The sequence below is a fragment of the Oncorhynchus mykiss genome, chromosome 3 (genome assembly GCF_013265735.2).
Source record: "Oncorhynchus mykiss isolate Arlee chromosome 3, USDA_OmykA_1.1, whole genome shotgun sequence".
NCBI classification, from domain to species: Eukaryota; Metazoa; Chordata; class Actinopteri; order Salmoniformes; family Salmonidae; genus Oncorhynchus; species Oncorhynchus mykiss.
Genome location: NC_048567.1, coordinates 22,371,197 through 22,393,126, shown reverse-complemented (window position 1 = coordinate 22,393,126; position 21,930 = coordinate 22,371,197). Strand labels below are relative to the sequence as shown.

Genomic DNA, 21,930 nt, shown 5'->3' with positions numbered 1-21,930 from the left:
TAATAATAATAATTTCTACTGGTCGTTGTTTTCAGGCTGCATTGTATTGGTACTAGCTAGGTAACAAGTTAAAGTTAGCTACCCCAGAAGTTGCGGTCAAACAAATAATGCTTTATTACCAAGCCGGTGTTTTGCTTGTTTGCTGAATTTTTGTACAGCTTTGACAGTGCTACTGTATATTTTTTGACACGCAAAGACCCAAACGGCATTCCATAGTATGCTATTAGCTTCTTGACATACATTGACGCTATTACATTGTACCTCCGGTAGGGCAACATCTGAAAAATAGAGCACTTGGTAGTGTTAACCGGTGCTCGACCAGTCAGCGAACAGTTGATTGTCAAGGGCTACGAATGCCATTATCGTAGCTTTAATAGATTTTGCCTTTGAGCTGTCTCGCTGAAATGTTGTTACTCTTTCAAATGACTGTTTGACTTGTTGACAGCTCGATCCACACAGCAGACATTGTGGGGTAGTTTAGGAATGCTGTGTTGTATGTATAGTGCAAAATTTTGCATCATTATGTCATGTACCTTCATTATATAGGTATGCACTAGAGGTCGACCAATTCATCGGAATGGCCGATTAATTAGGGACGATTTCAAGCTTTCATAACAATCGGTAATCTGCATTTTTGGACACTGATCATGGCCGATTACATTGCACTCCACGAGGAGACTGCGTGGCAGGTTGACTACCTGTTATGCAAATGCAGCAAGGAGCCAAGGTAAAGTGCTAGCTAGCATTAAACGTATCTTACAAAAAAACTAATCAACCTTAACATAATCACTAGTTAACTAGTAATATCATCAACCCTAGTAGTTATCTAGCTTGTCCTGCGCTGCATAAAATCTATGTGGTGCCTGTTAATTTATCATTGAATCATAGCTTACTTCACCAAACAGGTGATTTAACAAGTGCATTCGTGAAAAAAGCACTGTCGTTGCACCAATGTGTACCTAACCATAAACATCAACGCCTTTCTTAAAATCAATACACAAGTATATATTTTTAAACCTGCATATTTAGTTCATATTGCCTGCTAACATGAATTTCTTTTAACTAGGGAAATTGTGTCACATCTTGCGTTCTGTGCAACAGAGTCAGGGTATATGCAGCAGTTTGGGCCGCCTGGCTCGTTGCCAACTGTGTGAAGACCATTTCTTCCTAACAAAGACCGTCAACTTCGCCAAACGGGATGATTTAACAAAAGCGCATTTGCGAGAGAAAAAAAAAAAAATCGTTGCACGAATGTACCTAACCATAAACATCAATGCCTTTCTTAAAATCAATACACAGAAGTATATATTTTTAAACGTGCATACATATTTAGTTAAAAGAAATTCATGTTAGCAGGCAATATTAAACTAGGGAAATTGTGTCACTTCTCTTGCGTTCATTGCATGCAACAATTTGGGCCACCTGGCTCGTTGCAAACTAATTTGCCAGAATTGTACGTAATCATGACATAACATTGAAGGTTGTGCAATGTAACAGCAATATCTAGACTTATGGATGCCACTCGTTAGATAAAATACAGAATGGTTCCATATTTCACTGAAAGAATAAACTTTTTTTTTTCTTCTAAATGATAGTTTACGGATTTGACCATATTAAATGACTTAAGGCTCGTATTTCTGTGTGTCTATTATATTATAATTAAGTCTATAATTTGATAGAACAGTCCGAGTGGTGGTAGGCAGCAGCAGGCTCGTAAGCATTCATTCAAACAGCACTTTACTGCGTTTGCCAGCAGCTCTTCGCAATGCTTATTGCGCTGTTTACGACTTCAAGCCTATCAACTCCCGAGATTAGGCTGGCAATACTAAAGTACCTATTAGGACATCCTATCGTCAAAGATATATGAAATACAAAAAGGTATAGAGAGAAATAGTCCTATAATAACTACAACCTAAAACTTCTTACCTAGGAATATTGAAGACTCATGTCAAAAGGATCCACCAGCTTTCATATGTTCTCATGTTCTGAACAAGGAACTAAAACATTAGCTTTTTTACATGGCACATATTGCACTTTTACTTTCTTCTCCAACACTTTGCTTTTGCATTATTTAAACCAAATTGAACATGTTTCATTTATTTGAGATTAAATTGATGTATTATATCACGTTAAAATAAAAGTGTTCATTCAGTATTGTTGTAATTGTCATTCTTACACATATATATAAGCCGATTAAATCGGTATCAGCTTTTTTTGGTATCGGCGTAGAAAAATCGTAATCGGTAGACCTCTAGTATGCACTACAGCTTTCACATGGGTTATGCACATCTGGCATTAAACTAGACATCGGCCGATACCGATGTTGGCATTTTCAGCTAAGATTGTCCGATTCCGATATGTTCACTGATATATCGTGCATCCCTAATTACGAGCTCTGTCCTCTCACTCTTTCCTCTCACTCTTTCAAGTTTATTTTTCTAGACATTTCGCCAAGAAGCAGATTAAGGTTGTGAAAATATAACCAACATTGGGCAGACATGAAAATAGGACAACTTAGGGAAAGTCAACACTCATGTTAGTTCTTCTTTTCCCCACAATGCTTTCTATGTTAGGTTTATATGAGTGTGTGGGGAGGGCCTAATGAACACAGTTGCCACCCAACATCTTCCTGAGGCAACATCAAGGCCAATAATGCTAACATTTTCCATAGGCAGGAGGGCATCCAATTACATGGTGTAATGGTCATATTAAACTAATGGTATAGGAGACACTGCCTATAAACAACAGCTTTAAAAAGGCCTAGCTCTCATAATGAATGGTTCCTTGCCCTTACCTTCCTGTAACGTTGAACAGAAGAGGCACCCAATGCAAAACAGTCTTCTTTCAGTCTCAAATTGGGAGACAGTACATCTAAAAATAACCCAAGGTTTCCCCAGATGGGTCACCGTTGCAAAACCCTTGTCTTCATGAAGCAGACAGAGGGAAGCAGCAGGGGACATTCAACCTTTCTTCTCAATGCTGGGCTACAATATTACTTAGCCTAACTGTCAGACACTAGAATACTTGTTGAGGATCACTGTTTGAGTCAAAGTGCAATGCAGTTCTATACCGGCCCATGTCTCATGAACCCTGGCAAGACAGAGAACTGACTCCGATACCAAGACATTGAAAGTGCCGGAAGAAAGAGAGGTGTTTGTATGCTCTAACACAAACAGAAATCTCCAAAACAAGCAAAACCAATTAAGAGAGTTATGTTGTTGACAAGGATGCTGCTGCTTTTGCATATGAGAGGTAGACAGGCAGAAACTGCTTCGCCAATAGAAATCCCTGATCACGCTTGTAGGCGATGTCATGGCGACGTTGGCTAGCTAAGCTCATGTGTAGAAACACGTCAGCAGGTCTAACGGTCGTCTGGCGCCAAACTTCGCATGTGCAGGCCGTCAAAGCAAAGGCACTCAATATAAAGTTGTTTTTGACAAAAATCAAAACGTGTTAGTTTGTCAATTTCACGAGGTTGGAGTAAAAACATGTTCAACTACTTATTAAGACATTGACTTGAATCTAGGTTGTGCCTTTAGACTGAGAAAATTAACTACTAAGAAAGAATTTCACTTCTCTCATTGACTGCTCAAACCCCAAACTGTCTGCTTAGTCTATTTCACAGACGTTTCTGGAAGTCTCGCGATGTTGCGCCTCTGGGTTTATAAACTCTTGTGGTGTGGTAGCTTATCAACCTCACTGTTGGGAGGGGCTCATGTTTTTGGTGTATGCACAGTTTGCCACAGCCTCCTCCTACAGAGGAAGTAATTACCCTGCACACATTAATCTGAAGAGATGAGCATCAAGTGATTTTTACACCGCGCAGTAAAAAGTTAAAGGATGGGGCTTGAGAAATCTAACCACTCAAATTCATAGACAGAGCTATGGATGCAAGGATTCACCATCCATTATATATCAAAATTATAGTTAACCATGTTTTAAGGCTATATGGCATTTGTATTTACTTTGTTGACAAACAGTGGGAGTAAAACATGTTTATAGTTTGGGTTTTGATGGGGTACGACAGTTGAACTTAGGTCATGAGACATTTATAAGTTAAATTCTTCAAGAATCAATGGGCATATATAATTCACACTGTGTGTACAAAACATTAAGAAAACCTGCTCTTTTCATGACAAACTGACCAGGTGCATCCAGTTGAAACATATGATCCCTTATTGATCAGTGTAGATGAAGGGGAAGAGGATTTTTATGCCTTGAGACAATTGAGACTAATTGTGTGTGCCATTATAAGGGTGATTAGGCAAGACAAAAGATTTAAGTGCCTTTGAACAGGGTATGGTAGTAGGTGCCAGGCTCACCGGTTTGTGTCAAGAACTGCAACACTGCTGGGTTTTTCAATAGTTTCCTGTGTGTATCAAGAATGGTTCACCACCAAAAGGACATCCAGCCAACTTGACAACTGTGGAAAACATTGGCATGAACACGGGACAGTATCCCGGTGGAATGCTTTCGACACCTTGGAGATTTCATGTTCTGAGGGCAAAAAAAAAGGTGGGTGGGTGCAAGTCAATATTAGGAAGGTGTTTGTAATGTTTTGTACACTCAGTGTATAAGTCTAAAATGTATGTAGAAACTGCTGATTGCCCCTTTAACTGAAGGAAGCATTGCGTGAAAGACGGAGGATAGCATAATTCAACCAGACAGGAAGAGAAGATCCGCCTCAAGCATTTCAGCTATTAAAGTGAAAGTGTGACTGCCAAGCTCATGATTCACTACACCTTGGACCATGTAGCACAGGTTGTATGAGAGGATAAGCACACCCTCACTGTATATGAGACATTTGACTTCACCACCACCCCCACTAGCAGGTGTTTATGTAAGTTGAAGTACAGTACAGCTACAGGCCTATGCCTCCTCACAGAGACACCTAAAGAATTCAGGCTACTACTTCACTACACCCAAGTCTCTGCTCTCCATTCTCCGAGCTAATGCCCACTCTGCAGCCAGCCACAATCACCAAGGGTCAGACAGCCAGAAAAAAATATGTTGAGTCCTTGGAACTGACAGGTACCATTTCATTGTAGTGTAGCACGGTATACCGAGCTTTCAGTCATTTTTCAATACTAGAAAATGAAAGTTTGTTACTAGAATTTGTTACTTTCAGTACTTCTGTCAGTGTCAAATGTGCCTAACGTCATCTACTGATTGAGAGAGGATCAAGTATGTCTATCAGGGCAGCCGATGTCCCCTAACAGCGATAGAGCAACCGCCCTGCTCCACTTACTCTTTGCTAGCTCTAGCCTGGCCTGAGGAACCACTGCACTCAATAGCATTACAGGCTAAAACACTTGCAAGAAGATACCGGTAGCTTCCGAGAAGCGCAGCGGTCTCAGTGCTAGAGGCGTCACTACAGACCCTGGTTCGATTCCAGTCTGTATCACAACCGGACGTGATTGGGAGTCCCGTAAGGCAGCGCACAAATGGCCCAGCGTCGTCCGGGTTAGGGTTTGGCTGGGGTAGGTCTTCATTGTAAATAAGAATTTGTTCTTAACTAACTTGCCAAGTTAAATGACAAAATTAGTTGGTGATGGGATTTCAGATCGAAAGTTGAGGGACAAAAATCAAACTTTATCCCCATTATCTGATAGGTGGGGTAGTAGATGCAGAGTCTCGCTTATGGCTCAGCTCAGGCGCTGACATATACACATCATTTACACACACAGTGAGAGAGGTCAGCTCAGACAGATTCAGCTTAGAGGCGCCCAGCTCATAAGCTCCATTAGCTGCAGATTAGAATGGAAAACGAATGTGTTTATACAACAAAATGTCAGTGCATCGAATCGTATCGTTCCTCTAATCAAACAGAGTCGTTTAAAACCAAAACATATTGTTCCTGTATGGTATTGGAGCCCATGTATGTACTGAATGGTCAAGAAAAGAAGAGTTGCACATCCCTAAGATTTACCACTCAAATAAATTATTAGCGTTATGTAGTTATTAAAAAAACATTTGAACCAAAACTCACTGTAATGCAATGATATTGAACTCAAAAGATCTGCCTGGATCAAGTGACATTACTTGACTTTGGCTGATACGCCTTCTTTATTTGTTGTGGTATCGAGTATCGAAGACAAAATTCTGGTATCGTGACAACACTACTGCACTGTGTTATTGTCAGCTTACAACAAACAACTTCATCCTCGCTTACCTCTGCAGAGGAAATACAGCCTTACAGCAGAGGACACACTCATGGCTTACCATGAGCACAGCATGTCTACAGAGGATTACATGATCACAATATGAGATAAGGGAGTTGGAAATATGTTGTGTGAAGTGGCTGTTTATGTGACATCTAAAACAGGTGTGCAGTGCAGGCACATTGACCTGTTGAATAGGACAGGGCTAAGTTGAGGTCAAACCCCTCACTGCAAATATGGGGGGGGGGGGGGGGGGGGGGGGGGGTTGGTAACCTTTCAAAACAAGCCATTTGACCTAATGGCCTCTGATGATATAGTGGCATGATGGCATTTTCACTTCACATTTAGGCTACTACAGTCGATATGGTACCCTTCCCCAGATCTGTGCCTTGACACAATCCTGTCTCAGCACTCTACTGACAATTTCTTCGGCCTTGGATTTGCTCTGACAGGCACTGTCAACTGTGGGACCTTGTATAGACTGGTGTGTGTGCACCTTTCCAAATCATGTCCAATCAATTGAATTCACCACAGGTAGACTTAAGTTGTATAAACATCTCAATGATAATCAATGGAAACAGGATTCATCCATGTCAGAATAAGGCTGTAACGTAACAAACATTGGAAAAGGGGAAGGGGTCTGAATAGTTTCCGAATGCACTGTATGTAAAATCCCAATAGAGAATACCAACTAAATGCTAAAGAGCGCATTGTAAACATGTTGTACAGTTTCTGAACTAAACAAGTAACTCAAAAATACTACTCACTAATTTTGCTGCACACACAAAACAAATATTTGCCAGCAAGGCTCTTGGTCCAGGATGGGATTCTCTGCTGCTACCAAGCTAATGCTTGATTTTGGAATAAGCTAACCACTTAGCTAGATAGCTAGCTAGCTACTAAATTTGCACACCAAATGCACAACTGCAGACATTTCGCACATTTTAGACTTAACATACGTTATAAGATATCTAGCTGGCAAACATTTAGTTCTGAATTCCATACTGTAATCAGATCCCCTGGCGCATGCTGCACAACAGTGAGTGACTCACAAGGCTCCGATCTCTCGTCGTAGTTTGCTTGTAAACAAACACCATGTGACACGTGACTGGGGAAATACCGTAAACTTCATAAAAATGTGACAGGTTAACTATATTACGCAATGTTCTTTATCTCCTATAGTATTGCACAAGTTGACTGCAGGTATTTACTTCAAAAGTATCTACAAATATTAAAATGTATTTAAAAAAAACGAATAAATAGTTTCAACAGTATTGAAAAACCATCCCGTGGCTTTTTCCAAATACCCTGACATATGGTATACTGCCCAAGCCTAATTCGTGACATGGCTTGGGACTGTTGTGGATGTGTTCTCTAAACCAGAGCAAAAGGACAGTGCATTTACAGAATACAGAATACAGGGAGGGCCCTTATCAATCCAACAGCAACCAGGTTTGATTTGAATTTCAGTCTAACCTTTGTTAGGGGACCTCTAACTTCAAGTGAAGGTGTGGGACATTCCACTGTGTAAATTATTACAGTGAAGCCACCTGTAAATAGGCTAAAGTATAACCTTGTGCAGGTGAGAGCTTAAATTTAAAAAAATAAACACTGGTTTGAGGGACAAAAAAAAAAAACTACTCTTAAAATGGCAAATAATTATTCAGCTACTATTCTGTACCGAGAACCTTGGAGGGAAAGATTTAGTCCTTGCCATAACTTTGCTGACTAAGAAGCTAGTAAAAAAAAGCATTAGGGAGAAAGGATGTTAACTTTGACTAGAGGGGAAGCCACCCCCCAGTGTTGTGGGGCTAGGCTACATAAAACCTCTGAATCGATTTAATGGAACAGGCGATGGATCATGGGATTCGATTTGAATTGACAAAAATCATTGAATGATTGTCAAGGACAAAGTGCCTGACCCAAATGAACTTGGCTTAAACCTGAGGTCACCACCCTTTAACTTCAGCTGCCTCTCAGGCCAAAAGTTGACACGCTATTTATGATCAAAGTACCTTTTTGTCTTAACATTATTTCTTAGGCTAGGCCTATAGGTTGACAACATAATTTCAACCTCTACAATTTCAAGTATAGGCAGCGTGGGAGCTTTAGTAAGTCTATGCATTAGCTCAGACCGCTCACAGGGTTGTAAAATCACCATGGAGATCAAGAGTCCGACTGACACGCCTCTTTCCAACCGAGTTGTAGTAGAGGTCAAAGGGCACTGTGTCATGTGGTTGATCCTTAAGCTCTCTGCTTCTATGTGGAGAAGTTGTTGTTACTCATACCACTCACTCAGAAAGCTATGATCGCTCCCTCAGCAGCAGCATTCACTACAGATTGATGTTTAAAGTGAAGAAAAAAAAGGGTAGCTGAGCTCCATATGGGGTTTGAGTATGAACACATGATATTTTCTGATGACATGTGAAATGGCTGCTCTTCCAAACGCTTTCCAGGTTTTTGGTAGCGCTCGTTAAACTCAACCATGGTGTCTGTAGGAGCAGAAACTGCACGGATTTATCTACACAGGAATGCACCATAACATCTGTTACACTCATTCAGATGTGCTTATGCGTTCATAATATTCACTTCTGGGACATTTTAATACAAACGGTAGCAAAGAACGGTAAAAAGGTTGAGTGGTAAGGCTTGCAGTTAGCCAAGTTAAAATAAAACTGTCTGTTAATAGCAAGAAAAAACTAGGCTACTCACAGCCCATATTGCTAACTGTTTGTTTACCTTCATGTGGATAAAAGTGAAGTTGTCACAAGTGAAATCCTCTCAATGAGACAAAAGAGAATAAATCAGAAGTAAAAAGGCCCTGCAAAAGTGAGTCTGAATTGTGCCTTTTCAAAAACGCCAGGTTGGAGGCAGGCACAACAAACGCAGAAGTGAAATGCTTACATAATATGAAAAACCCTCCTGTTGCGACAGGAAACTATTTACTATTACATTATAGGCCTTTCTGTGACAGAACTACTTCCTGGTGAGAAAGATAAGCACAATTGACATACACTACACCGATAACTTTAGCAAGCTAAGCAATACCTGTGAGCTACTAAAGCGAAGGCAACCTATTTGTTTCAGAGTGGGAAGTATTCTAGTGTATTTAATCTGCATCCATTTATAAACAGAGCCATATTGGATTACAGGAACCAGAGCAACATCCTGTACCGGTGCGGCAGAGCAGCAAGTTGCCTGAGGCTGGGAGGAGTCCTCCTGGGCAAGTCGAATGCATTTAGCCTCACCTAGGCCTAGCTGGTAGAAAACTGTTTTTACACCATTAAGCTAAAAAAACAAAAACAAGGGATAAAACCACTGTCAAGCAACTTATTGTAGGTGCTTCTTTTCAGATGCACATTTTATGCTTTGCCTCTGACCACATGAAACTACACAAGGGGGGAAAAAATGACAGCACCTTCATTCAATAGGCAATGGCCTATTGACACACTTGCACAATGTTGTCCTTTTGCCCTAAGCCATCTAGGCTACTCTACAGTTATGAGTGAGCAGCATCAGGCACTGGGTAGTCGTGTGTGTGTTTCGTACCAGAGCAAAAGCAACTGCTAGATTGCTCAATAGCTCTAATTTTGACATAATTGTACAAGGCTGATGCTCTGACCAGGTGAAAAACTAGCTAACTGATGTCGTAATCGCAATTTCTTAATCTTGGTCCTGGCAACTGAAAGAGTTGCATATTTTAGCTTTAGCACTACACAACGGATTCAAATCCTCAAAGCTTGATGAGTTAATCATTTGAATCAGTTGTGTAGTGCGAAGGCAAAAATATGCCATAAGCAGATGCATTTAGCCAAAGCGACTTGCAGTACGCATGCATATATTTACGTAAGGTTGGTCCCGGGAATCGAAACCCACTATTCTGCTCTACAAACCGAGCAAGGAATTTTTGTAATTTTTAAAGTACACACCTTTGCCTCCCCGGGACGAGGATAAAGTACATTTAATGATAGCTGAGCTGTCATTGTGGTGGTGTTCTGCATTCAAGTTTCTACAAGTTTAAATGGTGATTGATATTTGTCATGATTACTAGTTGGGTAGCTAGCTAAGTGAGTTGAACCTATTTATGGCCATTGTAAGCTCTCCAGCTACTTAAGTACTGGATGTGGTGATAAACAAAACGGCTAGCTATCTAAATTCTGTCTAATTAACTAGCCCAATAATGGACTAAAGGAGCCTAGCGTTAATCTCTATTGCATTCCAGTGCCCTCTGCCACCTGGACAAGAGAAACACCTATGTGAGAATGCTGTTTATTGACTACATCTCAGCATTCCAACACCATAGTGCCCTCCAAGCTCATCAATAAGCTCAGGACCCTGGGACTGAACACATCCCTCTGCAACTGGATCCTGGACTTCCTGGCGGGCCGCTCCCAGGTGGTGAGGGTAGGCAATAACACATCCAGCACGCTGACCTTCAACATGGAGGCCCCTCCAACACCATCTTTAAGTTTGCTGATGACACAAAGGTGGTAGGCCTGATCACCAACGATGATGAGACAGCCTAAAGGGAGGTGGTCAGTGACCTGGCAGTGTGGTGCCAGGACAACAACCTCTCCCTCAACGTCAGCAAGACAAAGTAGCTGATTGTGGACTACAGGAAACAGAGGGTCAAGTGGGTTGAGAGCTTCAAGTTCCTCGGTGTCCACATTACTAAGGAACTATCATGGCCCAAACAGTCAAGAAGAAGGTGCAACAATGCCTCTTAGAATGCACGACAACGCCTCTTCCCCCTCAGGAGGCTGAAAAGATTTGGCAATAGGTTCATGATGATACCAGTATCGCAAAAGGCGTTGGCAAGGAAACAAAACACAAAGCAGATTCAACTTCTTTAGGAAAACATACATAATGTTGGAAACAAACATCAGTCATCCAGAGACACATTGATTTATACTGAACTAAAATACTACATGTAAAGTGTTGTTCCCATGTTTCATGAACTGAAATAAAAAGATCCCTGGACCTCCACATCCGGCTTCTTCCACTGCGGGATTGACCTGGACAGCTGATGAAACTGAGGAGTATTTCTGACTGTAATAAAGCCCTTTGTGGAGAAAACACATTCCCAGGCCCAGCCATGGCTGCCCAGTCATATGAAATCCATAGATTAGGGCCTAATGAATTTATTTCAATTAACTGATTTCCTTATATGAACTGTAAATCAGTAAAATTATTGAAATTGTTGCATATTGCATTTATATTTTTGTTCAGTATATTTTCCAACATATAGCACACAATATTTTACATACATCAGGTTTTTAAAGGAACAAAGAGTTGTTTACTTCGCATTTTTATTTTTGACATTGAAAAAAATGTTCTGATCACAACAGCCCTATTTGGCATGGGCCCTCAGATCCTCAAAAGGATAATTATACAGCTGCACTATTGAAAGGATCTTGAATGGTTGCACCACTTGGTATGGCAACTGCTTGGCATCCAACCACAAGGTGTTAAAGGTAGTGCGTACAGCCCAGTACATCACTGGGGACAAGCTCCCTGCCATCAGGACCTCTATACTAGTCAGTGTCCTTAAATTTAAAAAAATCCCTAAAATTGTCAGACTCCAGCTACCCAGGTCATAGACTGTTCGCTCTGCTACTGCACACCAAGCAGTACAGATGCACCAAGTCTGGAACCAAAATGACCCTGAACTGCTTCTACCCCCAAGCCATAAGACTAGTAAATAGTTAACCAAATAGCTACCCTGACTATCTGCATTGGCCCTTTTTGCACTAACTATTTTGACTCGTCACAAACGCTGCTGCTACTGTTAATTATCTATCCTGTTGCATAGTCACTTTACCCATACCTATATGTACACATCTACCTCAATTACCCCGTACCCCTGCACATTGACTCGGTACTGGTACCCCGTGTATATAGCCAAGTTATCATTACGTATTTATTCCTTGTTTTCTATTATTTATACATTTCTCTCTGCATTGTTAGGAAGGGCCCTTAAGAAAGCATTGATTCTCAATTGCAATACGGTTCTAGAAACAGAAATCACTCTACTTTCATCTCACAACAAAATAATTTCACAGATTAAAAACACACACCTACTATACAATGTTCAACCGGTTTTAACACAGTTGCACCCGACAGTATTTTTCAGCGACAAGATGTTTGTTGCGTCTGTCTTTTGTTTACACACGTGTCAGTGATGCAGATAGCTAATTAGCTAGTCCACTGTCTTCCATAAACTAGTGATGTTACGTTTAATACCGGTGCTCCGAGGCAATCACTAAGCAGTTTATTTTTAAGCAGTGTGCCAATGCTTTGTATCGCTTTATCAAAGGCACGTGATCAATGACATCCGAAGCTTCGTATCGTCTAACAAAATCGTATTTATTTAAGAACAAATTCTTACTTACAAAGATGGCCAACCGGGGAACAGTGGGCAGAACGACAGATTTTTACCTTGTCAGCTCGGGGATTCGACCCAGCAACCTTTCGGTTACTGGCCCAAAGCTCTAAACACTAGGCTACCTGGCGCCAAACACCTGATTGGCTAGGTATCAGCTTCGGAAGAAGACAAAAAGGCTACACTGTGCATGTGGGATGTTATCTATAATAATTTGGCTGTGCTAAATTGTTTTGACTACCAGGTGCCACTAGTGTACACAGTGTTGATCAAAGCCTCGAGTAATGAACCTATTTGACACAATTGGCTGGAAATATGCAATGCTTCAGGAAGCTTCGTTTCCCCATCACTGCTGAAAACAAGGGCTGTAGTAACATAGAAATATGTCTCTGTGGGTACCCTAACCCTATAAAAAGGTCATAACCTTTTTATTTTTTTTGCAGTGGTGTAAAGTACTTACAGTTGAATTTGGAAGTTTACATAAACTAATGACTCCAACCTAAGTGTTTCAACCACTCCACAAATTTCTAGTTAACAAACTATAGTTTTGGCAAGGAGGTTAAGACATCTACTTTGTGCATGACACAAGTAATTTTCCCAACAATTGTTTACAGAGATGATTTCACTTATAATTCACTGTATCACAATTCCAGTGGGTCAGAAGTTTACATGCACTAAGTTGACTGTGCTTTTAAACAGCTTGGAAAATACCAGAAAATGTCATGGCTTTAGAAACTTCTGATTGACTCAAATGATGTCAATTAGCCTATTGGAGGTGTACCTGTGGATGTATTTCAAGTCCTACCTTCAAACTCAGTGCCTCTTCTCTTGACATCATGGGAAAATCAAAAGAAAACAGCCAAGGCCTCAGAAAAAAAGTTGTAGACCTCCACAAGTCTGGTTCGTCCTTGGGAGCAATTTCCAAACGCCTGAAAGAACCACGTTCATCTGTACAAACAATAGTATGCAAGTATAAACACCACGGGACCACGCAGCCGTCATACCGCTCAGGAAGGAGACGCATTCTGTCTCCTAGAGATGAACATACTTGTGTGAAAAGTGCAAATCAATCCCAGAACAACAGCAAAGGATCTTGTGAAGATGCTGGAGGAAACAGGTGCAAAAGTATCTATACCCACAGTAAAACGAGTCCTATATTGAAATAACCTGGAAGGCCGCTCAGCAAGGAAGAAGCCACTGCTCCAAATCCCCAATAAAAAAAGCCAGACTACGGTTTGCAACTGCACATGAGGACAAAGATCGTACTTTTTGGATAAATGTCCTCTGGTCTGATGAAACAAAAATAGAACTGTTTGGCCATAATGTCCATCATTATGTTTGGAGGGAAAGGGGAGGCTTGCAAGCCGAAGAACACTATCCCAACCGTTAAGCAGAGGGGGTGGCAGCATCATGTTGTGGGGGTGCTTTGCTGCAGGAGGGACTGGTACACTTCACAAAATAGATGGCATCATGAGGTAGGAAAAGTATGTGGATATATTGAAGCATCATCTCAAGACATCAGTCAGTAAGTTAAAGCTTGGTAGCAAATGGGTGTTCCAAATGGACAATGACCCCAAACATACTTCCAAAGTTGTGGCAAAATGGCTTAAGGATTCACAAAGCCCTGATCTCAATCCTATAGAAAATCTGTGGGCAGAACTGAAAATGCATGTGCAAGCAAGGAGGCCGACAAACCTGACCCAGTTACACTAGCTGTCAGGAGGAATGGACCAAAATTCACCAAACTTATTGTGGGAAGCTTGTGGAAGGCTACCCACAATTATTGACCCAAGTTAAACAATTTAAAGACAATGCTACCAAATACTAATTGAGTGTATGTAAACTTCTGACCACTGGGAATGTGATGAAAGAAATAAAAGCTGAAATAAATCCACTCTACTATTATTCTGACATTTTACAATCTTAAAATAAAGTGGTGATCCTAACTGACCTAAAACAGGGAATTTTTACTTGGATTAAATGTCAGGAATTGTGAAAAACTGAGGTTAAATGTATTTGGCTAAGGTGTATGTAAACTTCCATCTTCTACTGTAAGTAAAAATACTTTAACCCTCCTGTTGTGTTTGTTTCATGTTAATTAATTCTGTGTTCTCGGTACAAAATGACCACCACATGATAGCTGATTATAAATCCATAATACATATTGTCACCTAATGTTGTGTTAGATCTTTTTATCAACTTAAGTTCATGTGAACATTACAAGTTTGAACTTCTATTTGCTATTTATAGCCTTTAGGCTTATACAACTTGTTGAGTTTTTAAAAAAGCATAATGTATGGATTATTTTGACTATAACAAATACTCAGATGAAACATAGTGCCATTTATCACAGACTACTTTTGTGTCAGTTTATCAAGGACTCTCTCCTCCTCACCAGTGTCATGATCAAGAGCCTCACATACAGTATATTGTTTGGTCATTGTGCTGCCACAGAATGAATTGTGAGCAAGACCTCAAAAAAGCTTTTACATACCAGAGCTGCAAGAAAAGTTCTTTATATTATTGAAACAATGTTGCGATTGTTTGTGAGAATGCCAACAGGTGATTCTATTGGGGAAAGGTTCCATGGGGGTTGCCATGGAAGCCAAGAAGGGGAGTGAGGTGTGTGTGTGCTCAAACACACATGCATGTGGGGGTCTGGGAGAGGAAGTGTCCATCTGATGAATGGGCATGTGCCTGAACTCAATTTTATACACTAATTGTCATCTCACCCATTCATTTCTAATGACTGGGGGGGTGGGTGGGGGGGGGGGGATCTGTACTTTTCTGTTTATATGTTTTTAAAATATTTTTGTTACTTCACTACGTTCCTAAAGAAAATATTGTACCTTTTACTCCATACATTTCCATTTTTTTCTAACCAAAAGTACTTGTTACATTTTGCCAAGAAAATGAAAGAAAGAGAACATCCCTGTTCATCCCTACCGTCTTTGATCTGGTATATTTTGGCAATTCCAATTACTTTTGATAGCTCCTTAAGTATATTTAAAACCAAATACTTTTACTCAAGTAGTATTTGACTGTGTGACATATTTTACTTGAGTCATTTTCTATTAAGGTATCTTTATGTTTATTCAAGAATGAAAATTGAGTACTTTTTCCCACCTACTGATATGAAAGATGCGTTCCTTATGTTTCCAAAACCCAAAACCCTACCGTTAACGTTTAGAACAAGCGTCGGGGCTCTTAAACAAAAACACCCCCAGTCGATATAATATCGTCAATGGGCGCTAAAGAAGGTAGTTTGCTAACGACGTCTATGGTGTACTGGTTAACTAGCTAACATTAGCTACTAAAGATTACTCGCGTGGTTAACTTGGCCAACGTTATCTCAAATTAATTCATAATTGGTGTAGCGCTAGCTAGATCAACTTATTTAGTTAGTTGCTAGCTACGCTCATTAGCCACAATGTTAATGCAAAGGCTAGCTAAATCCTCCATTCGGTCCCGTTTCCAATTTACTAGCTAACTTAGCTGCTGTAGTGTTAGCGCAGTGCAGTGGACAAGTGGTGAGTTAACGTTAGCTAGCTACAGTAGCTGTGACTGACTAAGAATATAACACAAATAGTGAGATATCATTCCAACAAAACACATACCCGACTTTAACTTCGACCAGCAATTTACACGTAACTTGTAGCTTCGTTTAATGAAATTCCACACTTGTCAGTCGCCCTCTACCTTGCTGTCCGCGGGTAGCGGCTCACTCGTTGCCTTGAAAGTAATAACAATATGGCTACAGGGAGTAGTGGCGTCACTTCACTTGTTCAAAAAATATGGGAGTGAGTGCTGGGTTGGGCTGGACTGGGACGTGCAGTCATAAACAGGACGGGTCAGGGATAAGTGGCTCACTGATTTACCATGTGTTTTGGTCTTTTTTTTCTTCATAATTTGTTTCAGGATTGGTCAACAGGCCCTGTTATGAAGAAGGCAGGCTACTCCCCTAGTAAACTGGGATCCAACAATAGTAGAGAAGATAACTGCCTGGACTCCCTACTGAGTGAATACTCAGGTCATGTTCCACTGCTTCGATATTTCTGACTCCTGACAGATCATACAATGCCTGATAGGTATTTATCAGCTAACCACATATAGGTTGCGTTCCCCTGCTCAGACGTTGCAATCAATGGTTGCGTATCACGTCATTGACTGACAGATTGCTATAACATATAATGTGGTTAGCCAGTACTAAAAATACACTCTATACAGAAAAGTATGTGGACACCCCTTCAAATTAGTGGATTCGGCTATTTCAGAAACATGTATAACATCGAGCACACAGCATGCAATCTACATTGACAAACATTGGCAGTAGAAAGGCCTTACTAAATAACTCAGTGACTTTCAATGTGTCACCACCATAGAATTCCACCTTTCCAACAAGTCAGTTCATCAAATTTCTGCCCTGCTAGAGCTGCCCCGATCAACTGAAAGTGCTGTTATTGCTAGAAGGAAATGTCTAGGAAGTGAAGTGGTAGACCACACAAGCTCACAGAACGGGACCACCTAGAGCTGAAGTGCGTAGCGTGCAAAAATCGTCTGTCCTCGGTTGCAACACTCACTACCGAGTTCCAAACTGCCTCTGGAAGCAACATCAGCACAAGAACTGTTCATCAGGTGCTTGATGAAATGGGTTTCCATGGCTGAGCAGCCGCACACAAGCCTAAGATCACCATGCGCAATGCCAAGCGTCACCTGGAGTTGTGTAAAGCTCGCCGTCATTGGACTCTGGAGCAGTGCAAACTCGTTCTCTGAAGTGATATATCACACTTCACCATCTAGCAGTCCAAATCTGGGTTTGGCGGATACCAGGAGAACGCTACCTCCCCAAATGGATTGTGGAGGAGGAATAATGGTCTGGGGCTGTTTTTCATGGTTTGGGCTAGGCCCCTTAGTTCCAGTGAAGGGAAATCTTAACGCTACAGCATACAATTACATTCTTGACGATTCTGTGCTTCCAACTTTGTGACAACAGTTTGGGGAAGGCCCTTTTCTTTTTCAGCATCACAATTCCCCCATGCACAAAGCGAGGTCCATACAGATTAAGCTAGTTTTTTTTCCAAAGTTGGAAGTCTTGTGATTTCCGAGTTCCCAGTTGTTTTGAACGCAGCATTAACTCAGGAACGGACTAACATACATCACTTTCCCATCAAGTCCATCTGCTTTCTCTTCTATACTGAACAAAAATATAAATGCAACATGCAAGAATTTCAAATATTTTACAGTTACAGTTCATTTAAGGAAATATGTAAATTTAAATAAATTCATTAGGCCCTAATTTATGGAATTCACATGACTGGGCAGGGGTGCAGATATGGGTTGGCCTGGGAGAGCATCGGCTCACCCACTTGGCAGCTAGGCCCACACACTGGGGAGCCAGGCCCAGCCAATCAGAATGAGTTTACCCCACAAAAGGGCTTTATTACAGACAGAAATACTCCTCAGCACCCCAACAACCCCTCTCAGACGATCCAACAGGTGAAGAAGTCGGATGTGGAGGTTCTGGGCTGGCGCGGTTACACGTGGTCTGCGATTGTGAGGTTGGTTGGACATACTGCCAAATTCTCTAAAACAACATTGAAAGTGGCTTATGGTAGAGAAATTAACATTAAATTATCTGGCTACAGCTCTGGTGGACATTCCTGCAGTTAGCATGCCAATTGAGTGCTCCTTGTGCCTCTTAATTAAGAGGATCAGGAGAATGTCACATCCTTGCTCCTCTCTAATCCTTATCCTCCAATGCCTAGATCTTTAAATAAGGACACACACTCTTAATAGAGGTGAATATAGCCTGGAGGATCATGTAAGCATGGACAACCATCTAGTACACACAGACATAGCACTAGTAGGTCAGGGATATCCAAGAACACTCAAAACATGTTCCAGTACAATTAATTGTACATCTAATTCAGTGCACCTGAATGTTTCACACTTTTATAAGGAGCATATTCCTTTGTCTCTAGCAGCTGATTTTGACCCAGGCTAGGAGTTAAGCACAATGATAATTCACTGATTATCATCTGAACTACTTTGACTGATCATGAACACACACAACAGGTTAAATTGTAGTCCAAAAAACATAGTGTCTAGAGTCTGTTCAAATGGAGTGTGTACTCTGGTGACTACAAGGAAAAGACTCCTCTGGGCAAGTTCAAAAAATCTAATTGAGAGTAAAGGGAGAAATAAACATTCTTCTCAGCTAGTGTCCTCAAGGAGATTTAGTTCAATCCCAGCTTTATCCTCTGGACCTTGAAGCCAGTTCCACTGCATTTATTCATTGTTCCCCTCTAATCAGGGACTGATTTAGACCTGAGACACCAGGTGTCTGCAATTAATTATCAGGTAGAACAGAAAACCAGCAGGAAGTGAATACCTTTGCTCTAGACTCTTTGTCTCTCCAGGTAGCAACTAATGTACATTTAGGGAATTTTCACAAAGTACCTTTTTTTTTTACCAAAGCCATGTTTTTGTATTTTCTAAAACCCTTGTATTTTTTAAATCTCATCTCCATGATAAGTGATAAGACTTCTCAAGTTCTCTTTTTGACGTTCCACATGTGTTTTGGGCCCTGTTGTTGTTCATGGTTGTCATGCTCTGACCCTAGAGAGCCCTTGTTTCTCTATGGTGTAGTAGGTCAGGGTGTGACTGGGGGTATTCTAGTTTATTATTTCTATGTGGTGTTCTAGTTTATTTTACTATGTTGATGATTTATGATTCCCAATTAGAGGCAGCTGGTAATCGTTGTCTCTAATTGGGGATCATATTTAGGTAGCATTTTCCCCACCTGTGTTTGTGGGATATTATTTAGTGTTTTGTGCATCATGTAGTCACGGTTCGTTGTTAGTTTATTGATGTATTTGTTTTGTTCTTGCTAAGTTTCACTTTATAATAAATATGTGGAACTCAACATCCGCTGCGCCTTGGTCCGTCTATCCTATCACTGTTAATTGCTTTCTTACTTGGTTCAGATTCCCATTAGAAAATGTCAGGTGTCCAAGGCAATTTATTAACATTGCTCTAGCTTAATTTCCCCCCTGTGCTCGCCTGGACGTGGGTCACTCAGCACTGTCCAGTCTCTCTGCTAATGGGAATCTCAGCAGGGATAACTCCTGTGCATCGCCACCCCCACCAGGGTTCATATCACAGAGCTGTCGTCACCTCCGCCAGGTGGCTCATGCCCCTATCCTGTCGTGCACCCCATTACACTTCTGTCCCTGTCTGAAACAGGTGAGCCTGTCTGCGTTGGTGTGTCTCCCTGTGTCATCTCCAGACTGTCTCCCTGGCTCATTGTCGAGGAAGTGCTCCTCTCAGTGACTGAGGCTGTGATGGAATGGCTGACGCAGCCTAATTGACCTGAAAAGTGTCAGTGCTACTGCCCTGATTGAAAGGTAGCTGTGTTTGCCAACTGGAGCAAATAAGACAAGGGAGGGCGATGCTCAAGGAACACATAGTGTGAATTAAATGTTTTTTCTATGAATTGTATGGAATTTGAGACCCTTTTCCAGGATTTTCATAGTTTATATTGTTCAATGGAAACACTCCCATGAAATAATAACTCAGTTCAACTTTCTGATGACGAGGTACGCCCTGCTGAAAAAAAAAAAAAAAAAAGCCTACATTTCAAGCTGGTTCATGCTGGTTTAAGCTGGTATATCTGGTCTGACCAGCATGGTCTAGCACAGGGATGGGCAACTGGCCCCCCTTTTGTAGGCCCGCGGATCTATTTCCACACAATGCTAATTATTTTTCAACTTAGTTAGAATAGTAGAATAGACAGGGTGCAATTTCTAAATTTGAATGTGCATCAGCAGTTTCTCTTGTCAGTCACTGACAGTCACTCAATTAGCCCATGTCAGCTAACATGTTTTAGTTGGCTAGACTAACTTACTCATCTATCTAAACCTGTAGTAATCAGGGTTGAATTATTGATCGGGGGGCCGATATTGATTTTGTTAGAGAAACAAAATTTCACATAGGTCCCCCAAAAGGCTGCATGTGTGAGTATGGATGTGGGTACGCAGACCCGCGAGCCACTGCAGCCTCTCATGAGTTCAGATTTTTGGTGGCCCCCACCCCCATCAAAGTTGCCCACCCCTTGTCTGGTTAGGCTGGCCGACTAGCTGATGATGCTGGTGACCAGTTTATTCTGGTGACCAAGCTGGTGTATGCTGGTCCAGCATGGTCTAGCTAGCTGGTCAAGCTAGTCAGGTAAAACCACGGCCATCATTATCATATTTCCCAGCAAGCTCTATTGAAGTTTGATTTTTGTTATTGCATGTACATTGATTGATTCATTAATCTTATGCTGCACAAAGATAAAATAATTCTAATCCAATCTGTTAGTTGGATTTATTGCACCTGTTACTGAAATGGTTGTTCCAGTTTAGATTGTTTAGGTAGTATCATTTATTAATCTTTTTACCCTGGCAGTCATTCTGATTGCAGATTGTGGGTGAATAAAAGTTACAATTGTTGGATATCCCCACTCTGGCTGGATTCCAATATGAAGTAAACATCGCTTTGCAAACCAGCATAACATGACTGGCAGATCTGAGGTAGCCACTGTATTATATACACTTGTGTCCAAAACATTAAGAACTACTGCTCTTTCCATGACAAACTGACCAGGTGAATCCAGGTGAAAGCTATGATCCATTAATGTCACCTGTGTCCAAAACACAGCAAAGGCAACAGCAAAAACACAGTGAAGGCTGATGACCAACCTATGCTATTTTCTTTCAGCAGGGCATAAACACAGCCAGCACTGAGAAATACACAAGGATGACAACATAGTGAAAACAAACTTGCCTCAGAGCTACACAATACAGCCAATTACCACTGTACTAAAAACCATGCTTAGCGATTGTTCTCAATCTGTCACTCAAAACCAAACCCACATCTTCAATCCACCTTCCCAAAGCCCCACTCCTACACACCCTCAAGAGCTTGACCGAGCAGAGCTAGACTTAGCTGGGGGATAGGGGAAGCTATAGCGGCAGCGCTGGTCTTTCCGGAGAGAAACGGGTGCATGTCATGGTCAAAGCCAATTAATCTGACTCGACTCGCTTGGTGCTGTCTGTTGTAGGCCCAGCAATGGAAAATAAGTGCCCTTGCTTTGTTTGTCTCTGTGTCACGCCCTTAACAACCTATTCCTACGTCTCTCTCCCTCTCTCTCTTATTACACTCAATATCGCTTGTTTGATCTCCCATCTCCATCTGTTTCTCTGTCCTCCCATTGCTCCTTTTCAGACTGAAAAGGCAATATTGACTGTTGCATCTGGTGAGATGGGCATGGTGCCAGCTGCATGTCTTCCTCTGTTTATGGAGCTTTGCAGAGCTGGTACCTGAGTCACACGTGGTGACCCTGGA

General features: G+C 41.3%; 1 protein-coding gene across 3 annotated transcripts in view; it reads right to left on the bottom strand.

The window, feature by feature from the left end:
- LOC110513938 (pleckstrin homology domain-containing family F member 2) overlaps positions 1-16,366 on the bottom strand; it is a 28,057-nt gene extending 11,691 nt beyond the window's left edge. For 2 of the 3 annotated variants that reach the window (XR_002472055.2, XM_021593569.2), the window contains exon 1: positions 16,161-16,366. The gene's annotated coding sequence lies outside the window, so the exon portion shown is untranslated. Of the gene's footprint in view, positions 1-6,928; positions 7,227-16,160 lie in introns of those variants that run through there. The other variant, XM_021593573.2, reaches the window with a different exon arrangement.
- Between the last annotated feature and the right edge of the window lie 5,564 nt (positions 16,367-21,930).